General features: G+C 41.1%; 1 protein-coding gene and 1 long non-coding RNA gene across 2 annotated transcripts in view; one reads left to right on the top strand and one right to left on the bottom strand.

The window, feature by feature from the left end:
- The window catches only part of CLIC2 (chloride intracellular channel 2), a 91,933-nt gene that overhangs the window by 13,926 nt on the left and 50,912 nt on the right, over positions 1 to 27,095 (top strand). The window lies entirely within an intron of this gene.
- On the bottom strand, positions 19,090 to 21,373 carry LOC134757927 (uncharacterized). The gene is made up of 2 exons (XR_010132537.1): positions 20,884 to 21,373; positions 19,090 to 20,191 (listed from the first exon to the last, which is right to left on the bottom strand). It is a non-coding gene; the product is annotated as an uncharacterized lncRNA (long non-coding RNA).

Genomic DNA, 27,095 nt, shown 5'->3' with positions numbered 1-27,095 from the left:
TACCATTATTTATTTATTATTTTTTAATTTATTTAGTAGGATCGGGGAAGGGAGATTCTTTTATCTTTCTTCACTCTGCCATCTTTTACAAATAAATTGTAATGTTACTGACTCCAAGTTAAGATAAAAGCTTGCTTACTTTAATATGATTATTGCTTTGCTTGAGTTTGTAGATTATTCACTAAAAATAGCCTCAGGAAAACAGGACCTTCAACAGAGGTAAAAGAAAACACGCCAACCAGCAGCTCTGGGAAGGGGCTGACCAGCCTGGTAAGAATAGGCTGACGGTGCCTGTAGAAGGTCACAAAACATTGACCAAGAAAGCAGTGATTAATTGCCCACCTGAGACTGAATACGTTTTAGAAGAATGTTTTGATCATTATTTCCTCTGCTTTCCCTTAAAAACCCCTAATCCAGAGGCACAACTCAGAGAGGTGATCACTGAAGTCTAGTTCACTGACTCCTCCCGGTTGCTGGCTTCTCAAATAAAGCTAACTTTCCTTTCACCAAAGCTCCTCTCTTTGAGTTTTTGGCCTTCAGGTGATGAATGGCCTGGACCGGAGTTCAGTTACAAAATCTCTGGTTTTGAAGGGTTATTTTTTTATTCCTGGGATATATTCCGGCTGACTTGGAGTTAGTTTTAGATAAATGTAAGCTTTCTAATGGATCTGAATCCACACTAACGGATATGAAATTATCAAGGTCTTTTTATTTTTAATCGCAAACACTTCATTTTATCAAATCTTAATCGTCTCCAATTTCACCGCAAACAATGCAAGGACCTTGTCTTACAAGTCAATGCTGTCCAGTATTTAGTTATAATTTGGTCAGTCATATTGTTTTTATGCAGTCTTTTTTTTTTTTTTTTTTTTGGACTCATGGCCATGGTTACTAGTTTCTTTGTTCACCATTCCTCTGTTGCATCTTGCTTTGTTCTTTTCGTTCAATTTCCTTTTAATGGAAGAACATCTTTAAGTCGTTCTTTCAGTGAGGGTTTGTGAGTGGTCAGCCCTCTCAACCTTTGTTGAAGAATATCTTTATTGGCTGGGTGCAGTGGCTCACACCTGTAATCCCAGCATTTTGGGAGGCCGAGGTGGGAGGATCATTTGAGCTCAGGAGTTCAAGACCAGGCTGGGCAACATAATGAGACTTTGTCTCTACAAAATAATAAATAAATAAATAGCCGGGAGTGGTGGTGCTCACCTGTAGTCCCAGCTACTCGGGGAAAAAAAAAAATTAGCCAGGCATGGAGGTGCACACCTGTAATCCTAGCTACTAGGGAGGCTGAGGCAGGAGGATCCCTTGAGCCCATGAGATCGAGGCTGCAGTGAGCCATGATCGCACCACTGTACCCCAACCTGGGCGACAGAGTGAGACCTTGTCTCAACAAATAAATAAATAAATATTTTAAAATATATCAAAAAGAATATCTTTATTTCACTCATTCTTGAATTGTAGTTTAGTTGGGTATGACATTTCCCCCCATTCCCCGAATGCATTAGTGATATGATTCCATTTTTATTGCAGTTGGTGAGAAGTCTGCTGTCAGTTTATTATCCCTTTGATAGCACTGTGTCTTTTCTTTCTGGTTGATTTTAAGATCTTTCCCCTTTTCTTTGTTGACCTGCGCCGGTTCCCCTGTGATTCAGTCTTATTGATTCTTGCTGTGGCTCATGCTTTTAGAATACGAGGAACTATGTCTGTTTTCAAATCTGAAAATTTCCAGCCAGTATCCTTTTGATTATTGGTTTACCCCTGCTCTCTTTATTCTCTGATTCTGTCATTCCTATTAGAGGTTTTTTGGACCTTTGCATCGTTTTTCTGTGTCTCTTAACCGTTTATACATTTGCTATCTCTCCTTGCTGCCTTCTGAATAATTTCCTTACTTCTATCTTCCAGTTCACTAAAGCAGATGAATCTGCTTTTAAACCCATCCTCTGATCTTTTGCTGTCACTGGAAATAATGTCTTTTATTTTCGGAAGTTCTATTTGGTTCCTTAAAGAAAGAAACCGGCCTCTTCTTTTTCCATAGAATCTTGATCTTTCTCATATGTTTGGATTCCTTATTATTTCTAAGTATCTTACACAAACTTATTTTATACTCTCGGTTGGCTCTATAATCTAAAGTTTTTGGTAGTGTAATCCTGCTCATCATTGTGTTTGCTGATACTCAATCACAGGCAGTGTTTTTTTTTTCCTCAGGTATTTTATAATTTTGTTTGTGAGTTTAGGGATTTGTTCAAACGGCTTCATCTGTGTGACTTCATTGAGGTTTGACTGGGGGTGTATCTCTGGCTGTTATCTTTTTGATGTTAATGTGTAAGCTTGGGGTTTTCAAGACCTAAATAAGAGGTATTAATTCCAACCCTAGACCTACATGACAATAGCCTTAGAGTTACAAATGACCAGGGGAAGCATTTTATTTTCTCCCACCAGAACCCATGAAGAAAAAAACTCTCTTGTCATCTCACCATGGTGGTGGGAAGACTTTTTTTTCCTAGTCCATCCTTTCATTGACTGTGTAGCCCTTGTGAGGCACCAAGGCTTTTCTTCTCTCCCTGGTGGTTATTGAATCCATTCCCCTACCACCCTAACATAAATTCAAATGCCCATTGATCTGCTCTTTAGGTTCCTCTTTGTTTTTTGACACCTGAGGGTCAACTTCCACCATAAGTTCATCACATGTGCATTAAAAGGAATATTTATTAAATTTTATCCTGCCTTTTAAAAGGTGCTTTGTAACAGGAGGGTTTTCAGGTTATCTAGTGTGCACTGTTTCCAGAAATGGAAATTGCTTTCCCCTTTAAAACTCCCAGAGCACTAAGAAGCTCCCACAAATTCTCTGGAAGAGGAATGTGATGGGGGCGGGGGAAGACTTTTCATGAATATGTAGCCTCAAAGAAAGATTGGTGCTTTGGGGTGCCAGACACTCAATGACAGCTTAAGATAAGTGAGGAAGGGCCTAGGGGTTGAAAGAGCCCTAATTGCTCAAAGCCACATGTCACAAGAAATTTTGGGAAGAAGAGCCGCTTTATGAACTGGTTACCTTCATGGATTTTTCTTCCCTAGGCTCAGAAGTGGAAAAATATGAAGATCCATTGCTGATGGGAATCCTGCCCTAAGCAAACGGTGATGAGACATGGCTGCTTTTAGTGCATTTATTATATGTGACCATTTAAAAGCAGGTACTGAAGGCTGCAGAAAAGTCACGAGGTGGTACTCAAAATATGGTTATATAGATAACTGGGTGTGGCTCTTCCCTGAGGCACAAAGAACTGATTTTTGTGTACTCTTTGAAAGGAAATGTATAAAGTTGGTATTATGCTTTACTCAGAAAGTTTTTAAGAGGGTTGGGAGTGATGCAATCACTTTAAAATGATATACAAGATTGAACACTCTGCTAAGCTTCAGGTAAGAGTATCCAATTGCCTCTTGGACTTCCCTGCCTGGATGTTCTGTTCCACGTGCACCCCAAACTCAAATATATCCAAGACTGAAAACATCTTGTCTCCAAGCTCTCTCCTCTTCTAATATTCCCTGTGTGAATAAGGTGTGCCCAGTTGACCAAACCAGTAACCTGGGAGTCATCTTGACACCTTCCTCTCCCTCAACCCCTCTCTCGCAATTAATTGGACACCAAGTTCAGTGGACTCTACCTTCAAAATGCCTCTCAAATCAATCCACGTCTCTCCTTGGCATTGCTGTCGGGCAGCAGGGCCCAGGTTCCCACTCCTCTTGGAAATGACAGAGGTCTCGCCTCTTCTGCATCTTCCCCCGAGCTTGAGGATCTATCCTGTCCAGAAGAAATCCTTTCCCTTTCATATTTCTATAGAATGCTGTCCAACACTTTGAATTCCCTTCAGGCTCTGGGTTTCAGAAATCAACACAGAAAGAATGCCGGGCTATTCATTTCCCTCCAGGATGAAGTTAGAATCTTGAGGGCAGCGAGGAAGGCAGGCATATGCATTGTTGCAAACCTTCTCAAGTGATTCTGATGTGCAGCTCCGGTCAAGAGCCACTGCACAACGTGGTGAGCTATTTGAATACAGGGACCATGCCTTTCAACTTTGTATTCATCAAAACACAACGCAGCCAATACCTGATGTAGAATCAGTGCTCAGTAAATGTTCCAGTGAATGAGTGAATACAAGAACTAAAGAATGATATGGTGCAAAGAAATGGATGAAAGGGATCTTACCAGCTACTTAGTGCAATCCCTTCATTTTTTTTTTTCAGTTGCCGTAGTGTTGGGATTGCTTGAGGCTCCCGGATGTTCACAGGATGTCATTTTTGGCAACCACAGACCACTAGTTACCCAGCTTTTTTAGGTGTTGTGTAGCAAGGAGGGATTTCGGGTTATGTAATCTGCAATATTTCCAGAAATGGAAATTATTTCTTTTTCCTTTTATGACTCACACAACGTCAGGAAATTTCCACAAAATTCCCAGAAGAACATGATGGGGGAAACCACTTTCCCTATATATATTTTAGTGGAATATATTTTATTTTAATGGAACTGCCAGTGAAGCAGTAGATGTGGCCAGCAGACACTGCTTTCCTGGTGTCTCCTGAGAACTCTTTTCTCTCATTGGTTATTTTCACCTGCCTTCTTCTGCAAGTTCCTTTTTGTTTGGGCTCATTTTCCGTTTTCTCTGTATCTAGGTTTGTTGAAAATGCAGGAGCCAGTGCTTCCCAACCTTCCCTACTCCAAACGCCTATGCACACGCACCCACTTGCATGCGTGCACGTACACGTGCATACATATACACCCACACGTACACGCGTGTGTGCACACACACTCCTGGACTCTTGAGAAGCTTTCAAAAGGAACTTATAGATAGGGTGAGGACTTTTATTATTAATTATTATTATTATTACTTATATCTGAAATATAACATTTTGGACACACGGAAGTGCTCTAACCCCCAAATTCCTGTTTGTCTCTGGAAAGGAGCAGGCAGTCTAGGATGGGCAGGGACACACAAGACAACTTATCTTTTGCCATATGCATTAGACCTAAAGTATTTACAAAGCAAAAGAGGCAGCTGTGGCGAGACAGAAAAAGCCCTGGACTCAGAATTAAAACAGCTGGGTTAGAGTACTGGCTCTGTCACTTGCTCTCTAACTCTCAGTTTCCTCATCTGTAAAATCGGGGCAATGGTACTACTTCATATTAATACAACCTCAGCTGCAAAAGACTGGTTTAGGTACCCTTGTTCTGAGCTCCCACAGACTCCTTGTGCTTACCTGGTGTTAACATTGGCTGTTAATACATGTGTCTCCCGTGGTACAAGGAGATCTTGAGGGCAGAAATTCTATTTGTCTGGCCTCCACCGTGCCTGCCCTCAGTGCACAGCAGAATGGTCAATGAATGTTGGTTGAGTGAATGAAGAACAATCGGACATTTGCATGTTTTTGTGTGTATAATTCCTGTTGTACTATCATCGGTGGACCACCAGGATAGTACAAATCTATTTTTATTGTATGTAAATTTGACATATAGACATTCCAAATTAACAGGAGTTGATTCGCTCCCCATGTTACCTAACAACTAGTTTCGGAATGTTGTTGGATCCCTTTAGGAGAATATTTCAGTACATCTGCTCCCCTGGTTAGGGTTAGGGGTTAGGGTTAGGGTTAGGGTTGTGTTCCCAGCACAAGCGTCTCCTCAATAATAAGCCTTCACGTGTGTGCACCGGCACTTTAAAGAGTTGTTGTTGTTGTTGTTGTTGTTTTTTAAAGGTGTTTTCTCGTACACTGACTTATATGCTCCTCACGAGAACCCCATGAGACAGGCAGGAAAGGTGTTCCTGCTACCACTTGATGGATGAAGAAACCAATGTTCAGAGACGTTAACTGAGTCACTACATACCACATCAAGAGCAAGTTTGTTTCAGAGCTGGGCCTAAAACAGAATCGGGTTTCTCATTTCACAGTCTGGTGTTTTTTACACAATCCATTTGTTCAACCCGGCTGCATTTTGTGATGTTGCTTCAGTGATATTTTTTGCATCTCATCCTATTCCTGCTTCACAACTGCACCTCCTACCACTTGCCTCAGCATACTCTCAACCGGGGCTTCTCAGGTGCTCAACCAGGGCCTCTCCCTCTACCCTGAACATGTCCTCTTGCAATTTCCTGCCTCTGGATCTTTGCATCTGTTTTCACCTCTTGGTGGGCACCCCTTCCCCACCCCCACGTCACTGCAGGTTGAAAGAAACCCTAGGCATCCTCTCGGTTTCAACTCAGAGACCACCTAACTTCATGAAACCTCTGCAGATGGGCCCTGCTGGATGAGATCTCTCTGCCCTTGAATGCACAGAGCAGTCCGTGTCTTGTTCTATATCCATTTCCATACCTGCTTCATTCCCTTCTCTACAGTGTCCCTTGCTCCGTGTTCTCACAGCCCCCTGTGCTCAGTTTTCACAGCACATATTGCCCTATGTTGTGAGCCTGCTTTCGTCCTGTGACTGTGAGCTCCTTGAGGACTGGAACCTTGTCTGACTTATCTCGGTATCTCCAGCACGCAGCACAGTGCCTGGAACACAGTAGTTGCTCCAAAAAATGTTGGATGAATGAGTGGATGGATGAATGAACACTACCCCACACAACGCCTTGGATATAGTAGCTGCAAAATAATAATGGATCGAATTGAGTCTATAACCAGATCTCATTTCTTTTCATCCTATCTCAGCGAAAGATGAAGGTGCTTTCTTCTGACTCAGGCTGTCACTTCCACTCCTGCTCTGGGTTCGATCCCATCCTGCCTCCCCAGGTGCCTCACTCCATCAATTACCTCTTCTCTCAAGAATGTCTAATCTCTCCATCTTCTCTGCCTGGCTCCTTTCCTTGCAGTAACTAAAATGCTCAGGTCTCTCCTCCTATTCCAAAAATAAGTACCCTCAATTGAATGGGTGTCTTCTTCCTCACAGTATCAAGATATGTACCTCATTGGGGAGTAACCCAGCTGAGTGAGCCCTTTACTGGGGAGCCTTCAGTGTGAGTCTCCTTAGATCTTTTTCTCTTAGGTTGGTCAGATGGCTCACAGAACACTCTTCCAGCTGCCAGAAGCTTAGGGGCAGGGGCAGGGAAGAAGACTGGGAGTTCACAGCTTTCAGGACACATGCTTCCACTCAACACCCCTGTTTTCAGTACAGGACCCCAGCCCTCAACTAAGTCTGGGAACTCCCCATCCAGAGACCCTCTGCTTTACCCTCTCCAGGGAATAACACTCCAGGCTTCTGTCAGAGCAGGGAAGGGCCAGCCCCTCACTGGCATTGACAGCAGGAGGGGATTTGGCAATGAATCTACTTCTTAAAAGAGTTTTCAAACAGCCTTCATTATTTTGATACCCATCCCCCTTCACTTCCAGAGGTAACTCCACTTCCAGAGTTACCCTGGTCCAGCCTTTGAAGATTCCTGGGGGTGAGGAGTAAATCAAGTTAGCTTTTTGCTTTTTCCACTAAGGTCTCAGAATTCCTAGTTTGTGGCCTTCTTGGATCTGCTAAGTCAGTTGCCACTCATCCATCTGTTCTTCAGCATCCAAAATTTAGTTGTTGCCTCCTTTCCTGTTCTTCAACCCTTTTTATTTCATCTTCACTCCTATCCTTCTAATCCTTTCAAAAATCACATTTGTAGCAGTTCCAGTGGGGTTTTGGGAGATGGTGAAGTTAGATGTGGAAGTATGTGCGCCACCTTAACTATGCATCATCACGAGCATGGGTGTCTGCCTGCCTGTCTCATTGATTCCACACACCTTCATTACTACACCACTCTCCCTAAAACTCTCCAGACTCAGCTTTTCTCATCTGGCTCTCTGACCTGTTCCCTGACCATTCTGTTCTTTCAGCTCTCAGCCTTCGGACTGCCAAAACCCCAAACCAACTTCCTATCCAGGAACCCTCAGGCCTAGAAGTTCAGATGTCTTGCCAATATATCTGTGCTTCACAACTTGCCTACTCTCTCTGACCCCTAACATTTTCACATACTTTTCCAATTCTGCCTGTCATAAATTTGCTGCTTCCCCCTAAGTAGAATGTTGATTCCTGTCAAACACACAGCCTAGCCCTGATTCCTCCTCTTCTCTCAAGCAGTGATATTGTCAACAATGATAAACAACTACTATGTACTGAGTGTTTTTTTATGTGCTGCTCACACTTTATACACATGTATAGATTCATTCTTCATCACAGATTTTTCAGCTAGCTGGCATTTATTAGCCCCACTTTGCATATGTAGGAACACAGGCTCAAGGAAAGAAAGCAACTTCCCACAATTTCCCAGGCTAGTAAAAGTCAGAGATGGAATTCAAGCCCAGATCATTCCAAGTTTGTGCTCTTCCTATGACACGACACTGCCTCAGTCAGGGCATCAGAGAGGAAGTTAGAAAGCAGATGGTGAGAGGGAGTACCTGAATTGGAGGGAGTACCTGAATTGGAGGGAGTGGCCACCATCAGTGGGTAGACCATGGAGAAAGATGGGGCTAACAGAGAAAAACCTTCACTGAGTTCACAGGTTTACACAGCATTAGCCCTTGTGATCTTTAGTTGTGCAGGGGATAAATTACCGTGCCTGCCTGCCCACACAGAAAGTAAGCTAGAACACCACCACTAATCTATATGATATACACCAACATGGCTTAAGACGATTTATTGCAACTGTAAAAAAATGCGCCCCCCCTTTTTTTTCCAGAAAGGAAGCGTGGATTGCATTAATCAAGCTAAAGACTTTTATGCTTCTTCACAGTCTGACACAAAAACAGACAGTCATAAAGATAAGCCCGAATCATCAAGAAAGTGCGCAGTAGTATTTTGCAAACCCAATTTAGGGAATCAGGGAAGAGTAAAATCCACATGGAAAAGGTTTCCCCTTACTTCCCATTCGTGATGGTACAGTGAGTTCATGTTATGGAATGCCCACTGCTCCAAACACATGGCAATGATGGACAAAATATAAAAAGGTAAACTCAAAAAGGCATGGCCAAGACAAAACAAACAAAACAAAACAAAAACAAAAGATAATTGTCTCCATGTTGAAGTACTAGGCTTGTTGCTCTGGAAGCAAACCATGGTAACCAGAAGCTAAGCTCCTGCAATGTATAGCGGTTCCAAAGTACCCTGAGCAAGATGGAAGACAAAAGCCATACTCACAGATTAAAGCCCAGGACTAGAATGGAGCTACCCACAAACCCACCAACCCCTGACTGTAAGTCTGACAAAAAAGAACTACCACCAAACTCTGCCAGGGTCTTTGGTTCTGATGAGCTGCAGGCTTAAGGAGGTTAGGGTGCAGACATGTCCTGGCCTCGTAACTAAGAGTTGAGCTAATCCACAGCTGAGCTAAGTGAGTGGATTTCCAATATGCCCAAGAGCACCCTGGGGCCAGTGATATGGATATGTTCTATCAAAGGGTTTTGAGCCTAACAACTGACTGGTATTTTTCAAGAGAAAACAAAGTACTGAATAGGTTAATTTGCTTCCATTCTTGGAAGAGGCAAAATTAGAAATGATGAATTTTTTTTTTTTTTTTGAGACATGGTCTTGCTCTGTTACCCAGGCTGGAGTGCAGTGGCGTGATCATAGCTCACAGTAGCCTTGAACTGCTGGGCTCAAGAGATCCTCCCACCTCAGCTTCCCGAGTAGCTGGGACTGCAGGCACTCATGACTCCACCCAACTAATTTTTCTTTTAATTCTATTTTTTTGTAGAAACGGGGTCTTGCTTTGCTGCTCAGGCTGGTTTCAAACTCCTGACCTCAAGCGATCCTCCTGCCTTGGCCTCCAAAAGTGCTGGGATTACAGGCGTGAGCCACGGCACCTGGCCAGATTTTGTTTTTAAGTCTGAAATGCTTTATTTAGAGTTTATTAGCCACTAACTCCTTTTTTTTTTAAACTTTTAAGTTCAGGGGTACAAGTGCAGGTTTGTTACGTAGGTAAACTTGTGTCATAGGGGATTTGTTGCATAGATTATTTCATCACCCAGGTGTTAAGGTTAGTACCCATTAGTTGTTTTTCTTGATCCTCTCCCTCCTCACACCCTCTATCCTCCAAAAGGCCCCAGTGTGTGTTGTTCCCCTCTGTGTGTCCATATGTTCTCATCATTTAACTCTCACTTATAAGTGAGAACATGCAGTATTTGGTTTTCTCTTTCTGTGTTGGTCTGCTAAGGATAAGGGCCTCCAGCTCCATCCATGTCCCTGCGAAGGACATGATCTCTTTCTTTTTTACGGCTGCATAGTATTCCATGGTGTATAGTACCACATTATCTTTCTCCAGTCTGTCACTGTTGGGGATTTAGGCTGATTCCATGTCTTTGCTATTGTGAGTAGTGCTGCAATGAGCATACACATGCATGTGTCTTTGTAACAGAATGATTTTTAGTCCTTTGGGTGTAGACCCAGTAATGGGATTGCTGGGTTGAATGGTATTTCTGTCTTTAGGTCTTTGAGGAATCACCACACTGTCTTCCACAGTGGCTGAACTTGTTTACAATCCCACAAACAGTGTATAAGCATTCCTTTTTCTCCACAGCCTCGCCAGCATCTGTTATTTTTTGACTTTTTAATAATGGCCATTTTGGCTAATATTAGTTGGGATCTCATTGTGGTTTTGATTTGCATTTCTCTAATGATCAGTGATGCTGACCTTTTTTTTTTCATATGATTGTTGGCTGCATGTATGTCTCCTCTTGAAAAGTGTCTGTTCATGTCCTTTTCCCACTTTTTTATGGGGTTGTTTGTTTTCCTGTAAATTTGTTTAAGTTCTTTATAGATGCTGGATATTAGACCTTTGTCAGATGCATAGTTTGCAAATATTTTCTCCCATTCTGTAGGTTGTCTGTTTACTCTGTTGATAGTTTCTTTCACTGTGCACAGCTCTTTAATTTTATTAGACCCCATTTGTCAATTTTTTGCTTTTGTTGCAATTGCTTTTGGCGTCTTCATCATGAAATCTTTGCCCATGCCTATGCCCTGAATGGCATTGCCTAAGTTGTCTTTCAGAGTTTTCATAGTTGGGGGTTTTACATGTCAGTCTTTAATCCATCTTGAGTTAATCTTTGTATATAGTGTAAGCAAGGGAGCCGGTTTTAATCTTCTGCACATGGCTAGCCAGTTATCCCAGCACCATTTATTGAACCGGGAATCCTTTCCCCATTGCTTGTCTTTGTCAGGTTTATCGAAGATCAGATAGCTGTAGGTGTGTGGTCTCATTTCTGGGTTCTCTGTTCTGTTCCATTTGTCTATGTGTCTGTTCTTGTACCAGTACCATGCTGTTTGGGTTACTGTAGCCTTGTAGTATAGTTTGAAGTCAGGTAGCATGATGCCTCCAGCTTTGTCCTTTTTGCTTAGGATTGCCTTCGGTATTCGGGCTTTTTTTGTTTTTTGGTTCCATATGAATTTTAAAATAGTTTTTTTTCTTCTCGTTCTGTGAAGACTGTCAATGGTAGTTTAATGGGAATAGCATTGAATCTATAAATTGCTTTGGGCAGTATGCCCATTTTAATACTGATCCTTCCTATCCATGAGCTTGGAATGTTTTTCCATTTTTTTGTGTGTCATCTCCGATTTCTTTGAGCGGTGGTTTGTAGTTCTCCTTGTAGAGATCTTTCACCTCCCTAGTTAGCTGTATTCCTAGGTATTTTATTCTTTTTGTAGCAATTGTGAATGGGAGTTCATTGCTGATTTGGCTCTCGGCTTTACTGTTGCTGGTGTATAGGAATGCTAGTGATTTTTGCACATTGATTCTGTACCCTGAGACTTTGCTGAAGTTGTTTATCAGCTTAAGAGGCCTTTGGGCTGAGGCAACGGGGTTTTCTAGATACAGGATCATGTCATCTGCAAGCAGGGATAGGTTGACTTCCTCTCTTCCAATTTGGATGCCCTTTATTTCTTTCTCTTGCCTGATTGCCCTGGCCAGAACTTCCAATACTATGTTGAATAGGAGTGGTGAGAGAGGGCATCCTTGTCTTGTGCCGGTTTTCAAGGGGAATGCTTCCAGCTGTTGTCCATTCAGTATGATGTTGGCTGTGCGTTTGTCACAGATGGCTCTTATTATTTTGAGGCATGGTCCTTCAATACCTAGTTTATTGAGAGTTTTTAACGTGAAGCGATGTTGAATTTTATCAAAAGCCTTTTCTGCATCTATTGAGATAATCATGTGGTTTTTGTCTTTAGTTCTGTTTATGTGATGAGTCACATTTATTGATCTGCATATGTTGAACCAACCTTGCATCCCAGGGAGGAAGCCAACTTGATCGTGGTGGGTAAGCTTTTTGATGTGCTGCTGGATTCAGTTTGCCAGCATTTTGTTGAGGATTTTTGCATTGATGTTCATGAAGGATACTGGCCTGAAGTTTTCTTTTGTTGTTGTATCTCTGCCAGGTTTTGGTTTCAGGATGATGCTGGCCTCATAGAATGAGTTAGGGAGGAGTCCCTCCTTCTCAAGTTTTTGAAATAGTTTCAGTAGGAATGCTACCAGTTCCTCTTTGTACATCTGGTAGAATTCAGCTGTGAATCCATCTGGTCCTGGGATTTTTTTGGTTGGTAGGCTATTTATTACTGCCTCAATTTCCAAACTCATTACTGGTCTGTTCAGGGATTCAGTTTCTTCCTGGTTCAGCCTTGGGGAGGTGTGTGTGTCCAGGAATTTGTCCATTTCTTCTAGACTTCCTAGTTTATGTGCCCAGAGGTGTTCACAATATTCTCTGGTGGTTGTTTGTATTTCTGTGGGGTCAGTGGTAAATATTCCCCTTATCATTTCTGATTGTGTTTATTCAAATCTTCTCTCTTTCCTTCTTTATTCGTCTAGCTAGTGGTCTATTTTATTACTTTTTTTCAAAGAAAAAAAAACAGCCTCTGGATTCTTTCATTTTTTGAAGGGTTTTTCATGTCTCTGTCTCCTTCAGTTCAGCTCTGATTTTTGTTATTTCTTGTCTTCTGCTAGTTTTGGGATTTGTTTGCTCTCGCTTCTCTAGTTCTTTTAGTAGTGATGTTAGGTTATTAACTTGAGATCTTTCTAACTTTTTGATGTGGGCATTTAGTGCTATAAATTTCCTTCTTAACACTGCCTTTGCTGTATCCCAGAGATTCTGGTACTTTGTATCTTTGTTCTCATTAGTTTCATAGAACTTCTTGATTTCTGCCTAAATTTCATTGTTTACCCAAAAGTCATTCAGGAGCAGGTTATTCAATTTCCATGTAATTGCATGGTTTTGAGTGAATTTCTTAATCTTGATTTCAAATTTGATTCTTCTGTGGCCCAAGAGACTGTTTGTCATGATTTCAGTTCTTTTGCATTTGTCGAGGAGTGTTTTACTTCCGATTATGTGGTCGATTTTAGAGTAAGTGCCATGCGGTGATCAGAAGAATGTATATTCTGTTGTTATGGGGTGGAGAGTTCTGTAGATATCCACCAGGTCCATTTGATCCAGTGCTGAGTTCAGGTCCTGAATATCTTTGTTAATTGTCTGTCTCAATGATCTGTCTAATATTGTCAGTGGGGTGTTAAAAAGTCTCCCACTATCATTGCCTGGCAGTCTAAGTCTCTGTGAAGGCCTCTAAGAACTTGCTTTATAAATCTGGGTGCTCCTATGTTGGGTCCATATGTATTTAGGATAGTTAGATTTTCTTGTTGAATTGAATCATTTACCATTATGTAATGCCCTTCTTTGTGTTTTTTGATCTTTGCTGATTTAAAGTCTGTTTTGTCAGAAACTAGGATTGCAACTGCTGCTTTTTTATGTTTTCCGTTTGCTTGGTAGATTTTCATCCATCTTTTTATTTTGAGCCTATGTGTGTCATTGCATGTGAGATGGTTCTCTTGAAGACAGCATACCATTGGATCTTAGTTCCTTACCCAGCTTGCTACTCTGTGTCTTTTAATTGGGGCATTTAGCCCATTTACAATTTAAGGTTAGTATTGGTATGTTTGGATTTGATCCTTTCATCATGATGCTAGCTGGTTATTTTGCAGACTTGCTTACATGTTTGCTCTGTAGCGTCACTGGTCTGAGTACTTCAGTGTGTTTTTGGAGTGGCTGGTAACCATCTTTCCTTTCTACATTTAGTGCTTCCTTCAGGAGCTCTTGTAGGGCAGGTCTGGTGGTAACAAATTCCCTTAACATTTGCTTGTCTGAAAATAATCTTATTTCTTCTTCGCTTGTGAAGCTTACTTTGGCCAGATATGAAATTCTGGGTTGGAGTTTCTTTAAGAATGTTGAGTATTGACCCCCAGTCTCTTCTGGCTTGTAGGTTTTCCACTGAGACATCCACTGTTGGTCTGAAGGGCTTCCCTTTGTAGGTGACCTGGCTTTTCTCTCTAGCTGCCTTTAACATTTTTTCTTTCGTTTCAACCTTGGAGAATCTGATGATTATGTGTGTTGGGGATGTTCCTTTCGTGGAGTATCTTCCTGGAGTTCTCTGGATTTCCTGAATTTGAATGTTGGCCTCTCTAGCTAGGTTAGGGAATTTCTCATAGATGATATCCTGAAATACGTTTTCCAAATTGGTTCCGTTTTCCCCATCTCTTTCAGGGACACCAATCAGTCTTAGATTCACTCTCTTTACATGATCCCATATTTCTCGGAGGTTTTGTTCATTGCTTTTCATTCTTTTTTCTCTATTCTTGTCTGCCAGTCTTATTTCAGAAAGCCAGTCTTCAAGCTCTGAAATTCTTTCCTCCGCCTTGTCTATTCTGCTATTAGTACTTGTGATTGCATTATGAAATTCTTGTAGTGTGTTTTTTCAGTTCCGTCAGGTTGGTTACATTCTTCTCTATATGGGCTATTTTGTCTGTCAGCTCCTGCAATGTTTTATCATGATTTTTAGCTTGCTTGCATTGGGTTACAGTGTACTCTTTTAACTCAGTGAAGTTCATTCCTATCCATATTCTGAATTCTACATATGTCATTTCAGCCATCTCAGCCTCAGCCCAATTCCGAACCCTTGCTAGAGAGGTGATGCAGTCATTTGGAGGAAAGAGGGCACTCTGGCTTCTTGAGTTTTCAGCATTCTTGCACTGATTCTTTCTCATCTTTGTGGGCTTATCTACCTTCAGTCTTTGAGGTTGCTGACCTTTGGATTTTTTTTTTCTTTTAACAGTCTGGCCATGTTTCTGTAGGGCTGCTGTGCTTTGCTGGGCTTCTTCTCCAGTTCCTAGTCGCCTTGGATTTTCCAGTACCTGGAGCTATCACCAGTGAAGGCTGTGAAACAGCAAAGATGTCAGCCTGCCTCTTCCTCTGGGAGCTCTGGCCCAGCGAGGTACAGACCTGTTGCCAGCCCAAACGCACCTGCAGGACAAGGCTGGAGACCCTGGTTGGGAGGTCTCACCCAATCAGGAGGAACGGGATCAGGGAACTGCTTAAAGAAGCAGTCTGTCCATGCTTTCACAGATCAGCTGTGCTGTGCTGGGGCACTGCTTCCACCCCTGGTTGGTGTGGGCTCTCCAAAGCCTGGAGGCCGGAACAGCTAAGTTGCCCAAACAGCAAAGATGGTGGCCCCTCCCTCCCTCCGGGAGCTCTGTCCCAGGGAGAATTCAAATCTCTGTCAGCCAGAGAACACCAGTAGGGGTTGCTGGAGGCCTTGGTTGAAAAGTCCCACCCAGTGAGGAGGAACAGATTGGGCACCTGCTTAAAGAAGCAGTCTGGCCATGCTTCTGAAGAGCAGCTGTGCTGTGCTGTTCTGGGGTACCACTTCTGGGAGCTCTGTCCCAGAGAGCAGCCTGCCCTTCCCCCTGGGACCTCCGTCCCAGGTAGGTGCAACACTGCTGCTGGTGGCTGGCTGGAATTCCAAACCAGTGGGTCTTATCCTGTGAGGTGCAGTGGAAGTGGGGCCTGCAGATCGTTGCCGCTTGGCCCCCTGAATTCAGCCTCTTTCCTAGGGGTATGTACAGGGGTCTAATCTCCCGCTTTGCAGGAGTTGCAGTTACTTTTGCTGGGAAACCCAGGGCCGGAGTATGTAAAGCTGCTGGGTCTCTGCACGTGCTCAAGCGGCTGCTCTGCTGAGACTCCATGTATCTCTGTGTGTCAGACTGAAGGCCCTGGTGGAGTGGGTTCACCAGGGGATCTCCTGACCCAAGGGTTGCAAGGATCCATGGGAGGAGCGTGGTTTCCCAGGATCGCACATTCACTTACGACTTCCCTGGGTGGAGGCGGTTCCTCTGTCTCCATGTTGCTCCTGGGTGGGCTGTCATCCTGCCTTGCTTTTCTTCATTCTCTGTGGATCGAGTTGTTTCCTTGATTAGACCCAATGCGGGTACCTGGATGTTTCAGTTGAAGGCGCTGTATTTACTCGCCCCTTTCCTTCCCCTCCATGAGAACCACTCACCCTAGCTGCTTCTAGTCAGCCATCTTGGCCACTCCCTGCCCGCCCCCCACCTTTTTTTTTTTTAAATGCTTGAAAACTATTTGCAAAAGAAACCTAGAGATTCTCATGGTTCTTTTAAGATCTCGTTGGATGGACTGTGAAAGTGGGATTATTGTCTATGAATGGTCAGCTAGACTGTGTGTGTGTGGAAAGGGTGAGGGAATTAACATTTATTGAGCAAAAGGGCATGCTAGTTAAAATCGTTGTCTCTGGGGACAGATTTTTCTGGGTTTTAATCCAAACTCTGACACGTATTAGCCGTGTGACCTCTATTTTTCATTTGTAAAATGGAGATGGGATTGTTGCGGGGATTAAAAGCACTTACAACAGTCCAGGATATAGAAAGCACTGTGTAAGAGTTGGCTGTCATATATTAGTCATCAGTCATCATACTTAATAATCACAAAATTGTTAGAAAATCCTGTGAGGTAGGTATTTTCCTTACCATACCCATATGAGAAAACTTAAGCAAGGAGAAGTCAAACAAAGTTACCAAAGTCACACAATTACGGAGTGACAGAGCCTTTAGACGCTGCCTAGTCCAAGGCTTTCATTTCACAGAAGAGAAAATTGGAGTTCAAAATAGGAGAGGGACATGCCTCAAGTCATTTAGTGAGCCAGTGACAGAACTGGGCCTAGAACTCAGCAGCAGGACTCTTCCTGTCAGTAGTTCTCAAACTTTGTCATGTGTTAGAATCCTGCAGAGGACTTGCTAAAACAAACTGCTGGTACCCATGCCTAGAGTTTCTTACTTAGTAGGCGTGGGGTGGGCCTTGAAAATTTGCATTTCTAAGGAGTTCTCAAATGATGCCACTGCTGGTGGTCTGGGGACCCTACTTTGGGAACCACCACAACACACCATAATTCATACATCTTTTGTTCTTTTCATCATGGACTACACAGTCTGTGACCTACAAACACTTTCAAAGAAATGGGAACCGGTGATGAAAACCAAAGAAAATTACATATCTAGCAGCAAGAAGGTACAGTGACTGACCAACAGTCCTGGTTTGTGTGGGACTCTCCTAGTTTTAAAATGGAAAGTCCTGTAGTTCTGGGCACAAGAGGATGGTTGGTCACTCTAGATGAAAGCAAACAAAAGTCAGTGTCAGCTAAATGCCAAACGAAAAAGGACATACATACAGAGAATGTGGTAACTTCTGGTGAATTTGTTTGAAAAGGACCCATTCATTTATTCTTCCAACACATCTGTATTATAAAACTACTATCCATAAGGCACTGTGTTAGGTGCTGTGTTCCTGACCCTACAGATCCCATTCCACCACAGCAAAAGGTAAAAGTGACTCTACAGTGAGCTTGGTAGACATAGACCCATGCTTATATACTCAGGGACACCTGGAAGAGATATAAAAACAGAAACATCTCACATAGGAAGTTTTCAATGCATCGTGATCAGGACTCAAATAATTCCCTTCTCTTTTTCTTCAATGTACTAAAGGGAGTACATTGTTGAGAAGGACCGGTTGCAAATTTCCAAAAAGGAGAGTAAAATAATTAATGAGTCAAGGTCTCAGGAGAGACAGAAGGTAAGGGGGGGAGTCCTTCAGTAAGTGGGGAAATTGATTTGTTTTGTGTCCTCATCTCTCCAGGGCCATGAGCATGTCCTTTGCTGGCCATAAGTCAATGCTGATGACCTCAGTTATAGTGTAATCTTCAAGGCTAATTTACGCAAAACTTCAGAAATGGTAAACATCCTCATGAAGACTAATGATGACATATTTTAGGAGTGCATAATAGTAGGTATAGAGAAAAAACTGCAGGGTAAAATGTTATTGCTGTTCTTATTGGTAAAGGGCATACTCCTTAAGAACCAAAGTTAATTATCAGTCCTTTGACCTAAGAGGAAAACAAATTTCATGGACTCCCCTAAAGATTCCTATATAGTACAAATAAAATGCCAAAATATTTTGGAACACATTTTGGAGCACTGGATAGGTCAATAAAATAATGTGTAAATTGCCAAATGTGATCTAGGAACTCCCTGCAAACATCAGATTAGGCTCTATTCTCTATCTGAATACTGACTTTGCTTTGCTTTGTAACTCCTATCTTCACTAATAATGCCTTTTCCCCCCTCTTGTGTGCATCCTAGCCTATATTCTCTTTCATCATTCTACAGTGGTCAATGTGGTTATTGTACAGCTTCACTTTCAGTGAAAGCTGAGGGAAAAGAAGCCTCATACCCTGCCCCCCCACCCCCGCCCCCCGCCAATGCATAAAAGAAGCCATTTAAAAAATAAAAGCAGCAAGCTACTAAATTTGACTCATTCAAATCTTGGCAATTAGCATGTATAGTATGTTATGAGAGAGAGAGAGAGAGAAAATTAGCAGAAATGGAGGAAAACATATTACATCCTAAATACCACCAAATTGCCAAAATACACATTTGGGTAGTAATCTCCAGAGAACTCTCTGGAGGCACAGCATCTATCATGCTGATTTCCCTGAACAATATTACAGAATAGCCCTGTGTACTTTCTCTTGGTGGGGGAGGTGTAAAGAATCATCATATGGAACCTCACAAGTCTCTAAAACCTTTCTGCAATTATCCCTCATAGGATTACCACACTGATGAGTTTGTTCAACAGGCGCTGTTGTGACTTCCTAATTTAACTCCTATAGAGATGATTTGCGTGGAAGATAAAACACTATATTTGAACTCAATTCCCACCTTATCCCTGAGCTTATGCTACCAAGCAATTCTTACAATGTTTGGAGTTCTATTGGACTATAGAGAAGAATCTAGGGTTTCAGCTAAACCCTTTAATCCACAGGCCTAGGTAAAGGACTGTCTCAAGGTAGTCGCTAGCCCATGGGTTCTCAAAGTATGGTCTGAAGACCCCTGGAGGAGTCCCTGAGACCCTTTTCGTGGGTCTGCAGATTAAACATTATTTTGTATAATAACGCCAAGATGAGTTACATTCAATTAGGCATTTTTCTTTTGAAATTAAGCAGACTTTTGGAAACTAAGATGTGCATAGCCCTGTAGTAGGCTAAGTGGAAGTTACAAAGGCAGTAGTAGCTTTTTATCCCCCTCTCGTTATCTCATGAGGATACAGAGGACTTTTCCAGAGGCTACATGACATATGGTTATGTCATCTCTCTGATAGCTGAGGGATGTGTGCTTCTGTGTTCTTCTTGAGTTTTAAATATTTCTCAGTCTTAATACCTAAAATAATTAGTATCAATAGATAGAACCCACACCCAAGAACTCCTTGGGGCCTTCAATAACTTTTGAGAGTGTTAAGGTGTCCTAAGACCAAACATTTTGCAAATTGTTGCTTTATCAGGATTTTTGTTATTTCTGGAATGCATTTCTTTCTAACTGATCTACTGAGGAAAAAAAATCGTTACCTCATGGCAATTATTGCTTTCCTATCAATATGGAGATTATATTTCTGAAGGAGACTGACCAAAATTATATTAAAAGGTTTAAATAAAACAAGTGGATCCATGTTATAACATGAGGAAGAGAGCTGCCCCACTAGATGTCTGACATTAGATAACTCAGAGTCCCCCCTCTCCAACAAGTCTCCCTTACTAGAGAAACGGACAGATTCTGTTTTGTGGGATGGGATAAGGAGACAATCTGAAGTAGAGTTTGACACAATATTATTCTGCCCATATGAAATTCTGGTAGCCAGGGTGCCAGGTGTATTCATAATCCAGATGCTGTCAATTTTAAGCCTGAAGCCCCAAGAGGCGAGCAGTGTTTAATACATCATCTCTTGTTAAATAGCAGCCACAGAGTTGGCGGTAGCCAGTGAAGCATTCCCTGCCATGTAGGACACGCCAGTTGTCTATAAATAGGACCTGTGAATGGGCCAAAAAAAAAAAAAAAAGAGAGAGAGAAAACACTGTCAGAAGAAGGACAGACCAAAGGAACCCTAAGTCAGAAGACATCATTTAAAAGATAACCTTTAGGTTGTTTTCTGGTTACATTAAATGAGGTATTTTTCTTTTGAAATTAAACAAACTTTTGGAAACTAAGATGTGTATAGCCCTGTAGTAGGCTAAATGGAAGTTACAGAGGCAACAGTAGGTAATGGGCCCTGCACTGGAGGAGCTTCTGTTTCTCAAGTAATTGTTCTCTTATCAAAGCAAATCAGATAATTGGTTTCTTTCTTTTTCTTTTTCTTTAGTTCTTATTCTACCCTTTCTCAAAGGGTTAAATTATCTCATGACATTTTATGCTAAGCTGAAGGTATTTTTCATCCAGAGGAAATACCAAAAATAAAAACTATGGAATCATGAAGCTGGAAGGACCCTTGGGGGTCATCTAGTTAAACCCCTTCATCATACAAATAGAGTCACTGATGCCTTAGAGATGGGATGAGGCTTGCTTCCAGGGCATTCAGTGAGTGGGCGGCAGGACCATAAACAAAACCAAGGACTCTTTTCTCTTTTTCCTTTGCAACATCGTGGCTCACATATTAAGTAAGTACCCGTTCTTCACTGCTTCAGTATTACAAGCTTGCTTGACATCTTTAGAGATTAGGACCCACCCTGCCAGGCTTTAGTTTGACCCAAAACTCATTCTCAGGTCTCCTCAACTCTATCGTTAGAGTCCGGTGTGCTGTATACCAGCGATGGACGACATCATAAGGAACGGTATTGATGACAGCCCGGTCATAGTTGTTGTACCTAACATGGAATCATGAGAAGAAAGATCTCAAACACATGTTAAAGACATCTTTTGTTTATTGAACAATTTTATATAAGGCTTCCCCTATGTTCAATACTTGTCCCAGAGATGAAGTGACTATAAGTCAATATTCTCTCAGGAATATCACACTGGAGTGAGGAGTTCCACTGCCTGTTGACCGTGTTTTGTTTTTCTTTGAATAATCTAAGGATACGGGATAGAAGTTAAGTTCCAACTGGTTTCTCTCATCTTATGATATGATATTTTAAGTCTTTACTGGCCAAAGGTCATGGAAGCACTGGGGAAAGCGCTGAGCTTTCTCCTCACCAAGCTGAGGTGGGGTGGACAAGAGAGGTTGTACTAACAAAGCTTTCCTTTTAACAGGATGACTTACAACTTCTCAAGTGTCTCCCTTTGTGGGAGGAATCCCAGCTATAGCCTAGTGGACCATTCACCCAGGGATCTTCAATCATTCGTTCAACCCTAACATTTATATGCGCACCGGCTACATGCTAGGCAGTGCGTCAGGCATTAAAGATGCAAGGACGAATACAGCAGACACGACCTCAGTCTTTGGACAGAGTTTACCTTCTATTGAGGAAGATAGATGATAAACAAGTAATAAATACATAAAGTAATTTCAGCTAGTTATAAATGCTATGAAAAAATAATAGTGTTATATAATAAAGAGCGACTGGGAAATCTATTTCACATGGAGTGTTAAGTGAAGGACTTTTTGAAGAAGCGACATTTGAGCTGTTACCTGTATGATACGAGACCAACAATGTAACAAGCTGAGGGGAGAGCATTCCAGGCAAAGGGAAAAGCAAAAACACAGCCTTGGGGTGGAATGGAGTTTTATTCTGTTTGCAGACCAGTAAGAAGGTCACGTGGCTGGAGCTGAGTAAGCAAGGGGAATAATGGTGGGAGAAATTACGCGGAGGAGGTAGTCAGGGGCTAGATCATGTATATATTGCCATGCAGGCCATGGTAAGGACTTTGGATTTTATTCTGAGTACCATGGGAAGCCACTGAAAAACCTTGCCTAAGATAATGGGTTTCTGTTTTGCCTAAGGCAAATTAACTTTTTACTGAAGTATAGTATACATTACGGAAAAAGTACACAAATCGTAAGCTTGATGAATTTTCATGATGTAATCGCATCCATATCACTAGCACCCAGGTCAATAAACAGATCATTACCAGAACCCCAGAACCCTCCCTTATGCCCCTTCCCAGTAACGCCCATCCCCCAACCCGCGGGTAACTACCATCCTGACTTCTATCACCAAAGATTAGTTTTGCCTGTTTATATAAAACTTTATATAATTGCAATCACAATATGTATTCATTTTGTGTCTGGCTTCTTTCATTTAATATTATGTTTAGGAGTTTCATCATTGCTTAGCAATAGTTTATTGGTGCTATATGGAAGCTGATTGCGTGATCACACCACAGTTTATCCATTCTACTGTTGATGGACATATGAGTAATTTCCGGTTTGGAACTACTACAAACAGTGCTGTTATGAACATTCTATTACATGTCTTTTGGTGAACAAATATATTCACTCCTGTTTGAAATAAACTTAAGAATGGAACTTATGGATCATAAGGTATGTGTATGCTCAGATTTACTAGATACTGCCAACGATATTCTTTCCAAAGATAAATTAACATCCAATGGTGCCATTTTTGGATATCTCAGGCAATATTCCTTAGTGTTAGATAGTACATGGCACAATCAGAGCCAACATTCTTAGTTTTGTTGCATATAAAATGAGCATAATAACGTCTGCTTAGCTGATCTCACAGGGCTACTGCAAGAATCAAATGAAACAATAGGCCGGGCGCGATGGCTCATGCCTGTAATCCCAGCACTTTGGGAGGCCAAAGCGGTCAGATCACCTGAGGTCAGGAGTTCAAGACCAGCCTGGCCAACATGGCGAAACCCCATCTCTACTAAAAATACAAACAAAACAAAACAACAAAAAAATTAGCCAGGCGCGGTGGCACGCGCCTGTAGTCCCAGCTACTTGGGAGACTGAGGCAGGAGAATCACTTGAACCTGGGTGGCGGAGGCTGCAGTGAGCCAAGATCGCGCCACTGCACTCCAGCCTGGGCGACAGAGCGAGACTCTGTCTCAAAGAAAAAAGAAAAAGAAAGAAAGAAAGAAAAAGAATATAATAGTCCATCCTCCCAGGCTTCAAGGAGCCATGCCTGGAGGGAGAATGGAGTGAGGAAGCAGTCTTCACCAGGCTGTTGACACCCATTGTCGTTTCCAGAAACTTCTAGTGCTGGGTTAGGCATTTGTGAAAATATTATTTAATTTACTTATTTCATCATCCCAGAAGGAAAGGTGTTATTAACCTCCTTTTACATTTAAGGCAACTGAAACTTAGAGACCTGCCACAGAGGTCATACGTAGCAGAGAGGTTTTGAAATCAGGTGTCCTTAATTCTTTAACTCATTGTTTATACCAGAGAACAGAAAAATGATCGTAATTCCTGTGTATGCTTGTTCATGAGAGCAACATTTTTACAGATCACACTTATAATCTTTTGACTTCAAACTGAGATTTGCAGTTTAGAAATGTTTCCATATACACTATCTGATTGACCCTCTGTATGATAACCACGTGAGGTAAGTAGTACAGCTGTTATTGTCTTACTTTATAGATAAGGAAAATAATGATAAGACCTTGTGATTTGTCCAAGCTTACATGGAATTTGGTATTCACTATTTATATTAGATGGTGGTGTTTTCTAAAGCCAACAGAGAAAGTAGCAGGAAAAGTCTATTACACATAAGCAAAATGGTTGTGCAATACTTTGGATTAGAATAAGACTATTTCTGGACTTTGGCACAAAGTGATGCCATCATATTATTGTGCAGTTTTTCCTTTTTTTCCTGCTTTGATATGAAGCAAGAGAGACGTGGGAGTAGGGGCAAGCAAGTAAAGCAGGCATTTATCTGACAAGAAAAGCTAGGAAGATTTAACAAAGTTATCCTTCTTCTCAGTTGACAGACAAGTATTTCCCAAGAGAGCTCCATAATTGAGCGGACGATGCATTTGATGGATTTGTGTATTGTGGTGTAAGTGAAAGCTGATGGGCTTTCAGATAGGTAGATAAATAGGCTTTCAGTTAGATCACCATTACAATCTCAGTTCAGGTGTGTGACCTTGGAGGAGCTATAGAAATTATAAAAATGCTAGAAGAAAACCTCGGGATGACTCTCCAGGATAATGCTCTGGGAAAAGATTTTATTCCCCAAAAGCACAGGAAACAAAACCCAGAAATAGACAAATGAGACTGGATTAAACTAAAGAGTTTCTGTGAGGCAAGGGAAACAATCAGAGTGAAGAAACAACCCACAGTATGGGAATATGGCCATTGTAGAATGGCTGTTATTACAAAGACCAAAAATAATAGACGTTGGCAAGTATGTGGAGAGAAAAGAACTCTTATACATTCAATAAACGGTGCTGGGGAAACTGGATGTCCACATGCAGAAGAATGAAATTAGACCCTTTTCTTACAACATATACAAAAATCAACTAGAAATGGATTAAACGCTTACATGTAAGACCTGACACCATAAATCTACTAGAAGAAAACATATGGTATAACTCTATGATATTGGTCTATATAATTACCTTTTGGATATGATCCAAAAGTATAAGCAACTGAAGAAAAACTAGGTAAATGAAATTGCATCAAACTGAAAAGCTTCTGCACAGCAAAGGAAACAAAAGAATGAAGAGACAACCTGCAGAATGGGAGAAAGTATTTGCAAACTATACATCTGATAAGGGGTTAATACCTAAAATATTTGAGGAACTCAAACAACTCAATAGTAAGAAAACAAATAACCTGATTTAAAAATGGGCAAAGGATCTGGATAGACATTTCTCAAAAGAAGACATACAAATGGCCAAGAGGTATATGAAAAAGTGCTCAACATCACTAATAATCAGATAAATTCAAATTCAAACCACCACGGGATATCATCTCATACTCCTTAGGATGGCTATTATTAAAAAGACAAAAGATAACAATGTTGATGAGGATGTGGAGATAAGTGAACCCTTGCACACTGTTGGTGGGAATGTGAATTAGTACAGCCATTATGGAAAACAATATGGAGGTTTCTAAAAAAAGCTAAAAGTAGAACTACTACATCATCCAGCAATCTCACCACTGGGTATATACCCAAAGGAAATGAAATCAGTATGTCCGAGAGATATCTTCCATGTTCTTTGCAGAAATATTCACAATAGCCAAGATATAAAATCAATCTAGGCAGAATACATGGGAGTGTATATAGAGAAAATGTGGTATGTATAAAAAGTGGAATACTATTCATCCTTGAAAAAGAAGAAAGTCCTGTCATTTGTGACAACATGGATGAACCTGGAGAACATTAAGTGAAAATAAGCCAGGCACAGAAATATCAATACTGCATGATCTCACTCATATGTGTAATGTAAAAAAAAAGTTGACATCATAGAAATAGAGAGCAGAATGGTGGGTACTAGAGGCTGGTGGGTTGTGGAGTAGTGGTTGGGTGGTTGGGGATATGTTGCTCAGAGGATACATAATTTTAGATCAGAGAAATAAGTTCAAGTGATCTATTTTTCCACGTGATGACTATAGTTAATAACAATGTATTGTAATTTGAAAATTTCTAAGAAACAATCAATCAACGGAGTGAAGCGATAACTCACAGAATGTGAGAAAATGTTTGCAAACTATGCATCTACAAGAGATTAATACCCGGAGTATATAAGGAACTCAAACTCAATAACCAAAAAAGACATATTCCCTTAAAAATGGACAAAAGTTCTGAATAGACATTTCTCCAAAGAAGGCAGACAAATGGCAAATGGGTATATTTTTAAATGCTCCACATCACTAATCATTAGGGAAATGCAAATCAAAACCACAATATCACCTCACCCCAGTTACAATGGCTATCATTAAAAAGACAAAAAATAGGCTGAAAGTAAGGATGGTTAGTATGTACAAACACAGAGAGAATGAATAAGATCTAGTATTTGGCAGCACAATAAGGCAACTATAGTTAACAATAACTTATTGTATATTTAAAAATAACTAAGAGAGTAGAACTGGAGTGTTCCTAACACAAAGAAATAATAAAGGCTTGAAATGATAGATACCTCAATTATCCTGATTTGATCATTACATATTGTATGCCTGTATCAAAACATCACATGCACTCCATAAATATATACAACTATTATTTACCCATAATAATTAAAAAAATCAAAATTTAATTTAATAACATAAAATATAATAAAGTGATCTTAAAAGAAATTTGCCCGTGGTTAGATATTACTTGTTTGTTACACTTTAATTGATGATTTCTATTATAATTTCACAGTACTTAGAATATATATATATATTAGAAAATATCATCTATAGGATTTTTGCTTTCATGAGGGTAATGATACTTTAAGCCTAAAATATTAGAATTTTCAGTAATTTTCTCTAGTGTTTGGAAATTATTTTAATCCTCTGTTTAGTGCTCAAAAATGCTGTTCATTTGTGACTGATTAGTTAAACTTTCTAATAAAGTGATTTTACACTCTTTATGTTAAAGAAACAACAAATGCTGGTGAAGATGTGTAGAAAGGGGAAATCTCCTACATTGTTGATGGGAATGTAAACTAGTACAGGCAATATGGACAACAGTACTGAGGTTCCTCAAAAAATTAAAAATAGAACTAGCTTATGATCCAAAGAACTCACTACTGGGTATATTAAAAGGAAATGAAATCAGTATGTTGGAGAGATACCTGCACTCTCATTGTGATGGCTCAATTTACGAGTCAGCTTGACTGGATTGAGGGATGCCAAGACGGCTGTTGAAACATTGTTCCCTGCGTGTGTCGGTGAGAGTGTTTCCAGGGGAGCTTGGTGTGTGAGACAGTGGACTGCAACAGGTAAGATCCACTTTCAATGTGGGCATGCACTGTCCTGTTATCTGGGAGCCTGGTTGGGACAAATAGACAGAAGAGGAGGAATTCTCTCTCTCTGCTCATCCTATC

Source organism: Gorilla gorilla, chromosome X (genome assembly GCF_029281585.2).
Source record: "Gorilla gorilla gorilla isolate KB3781 chromosome X, NHGRI_mGorGor1-v2.1_pri, whole genome shotgun sequence".
Classification (NCBI taxonomy): domain Eukaryota; kingdom Metazoa; phylum Chordata; class Mammalia; order Primates; family Hominidae; genus Gorilla; species Gorilla gorilla.
This window is presented reverse-complemented; position numbering and strand designations above follow the sequence as displayed.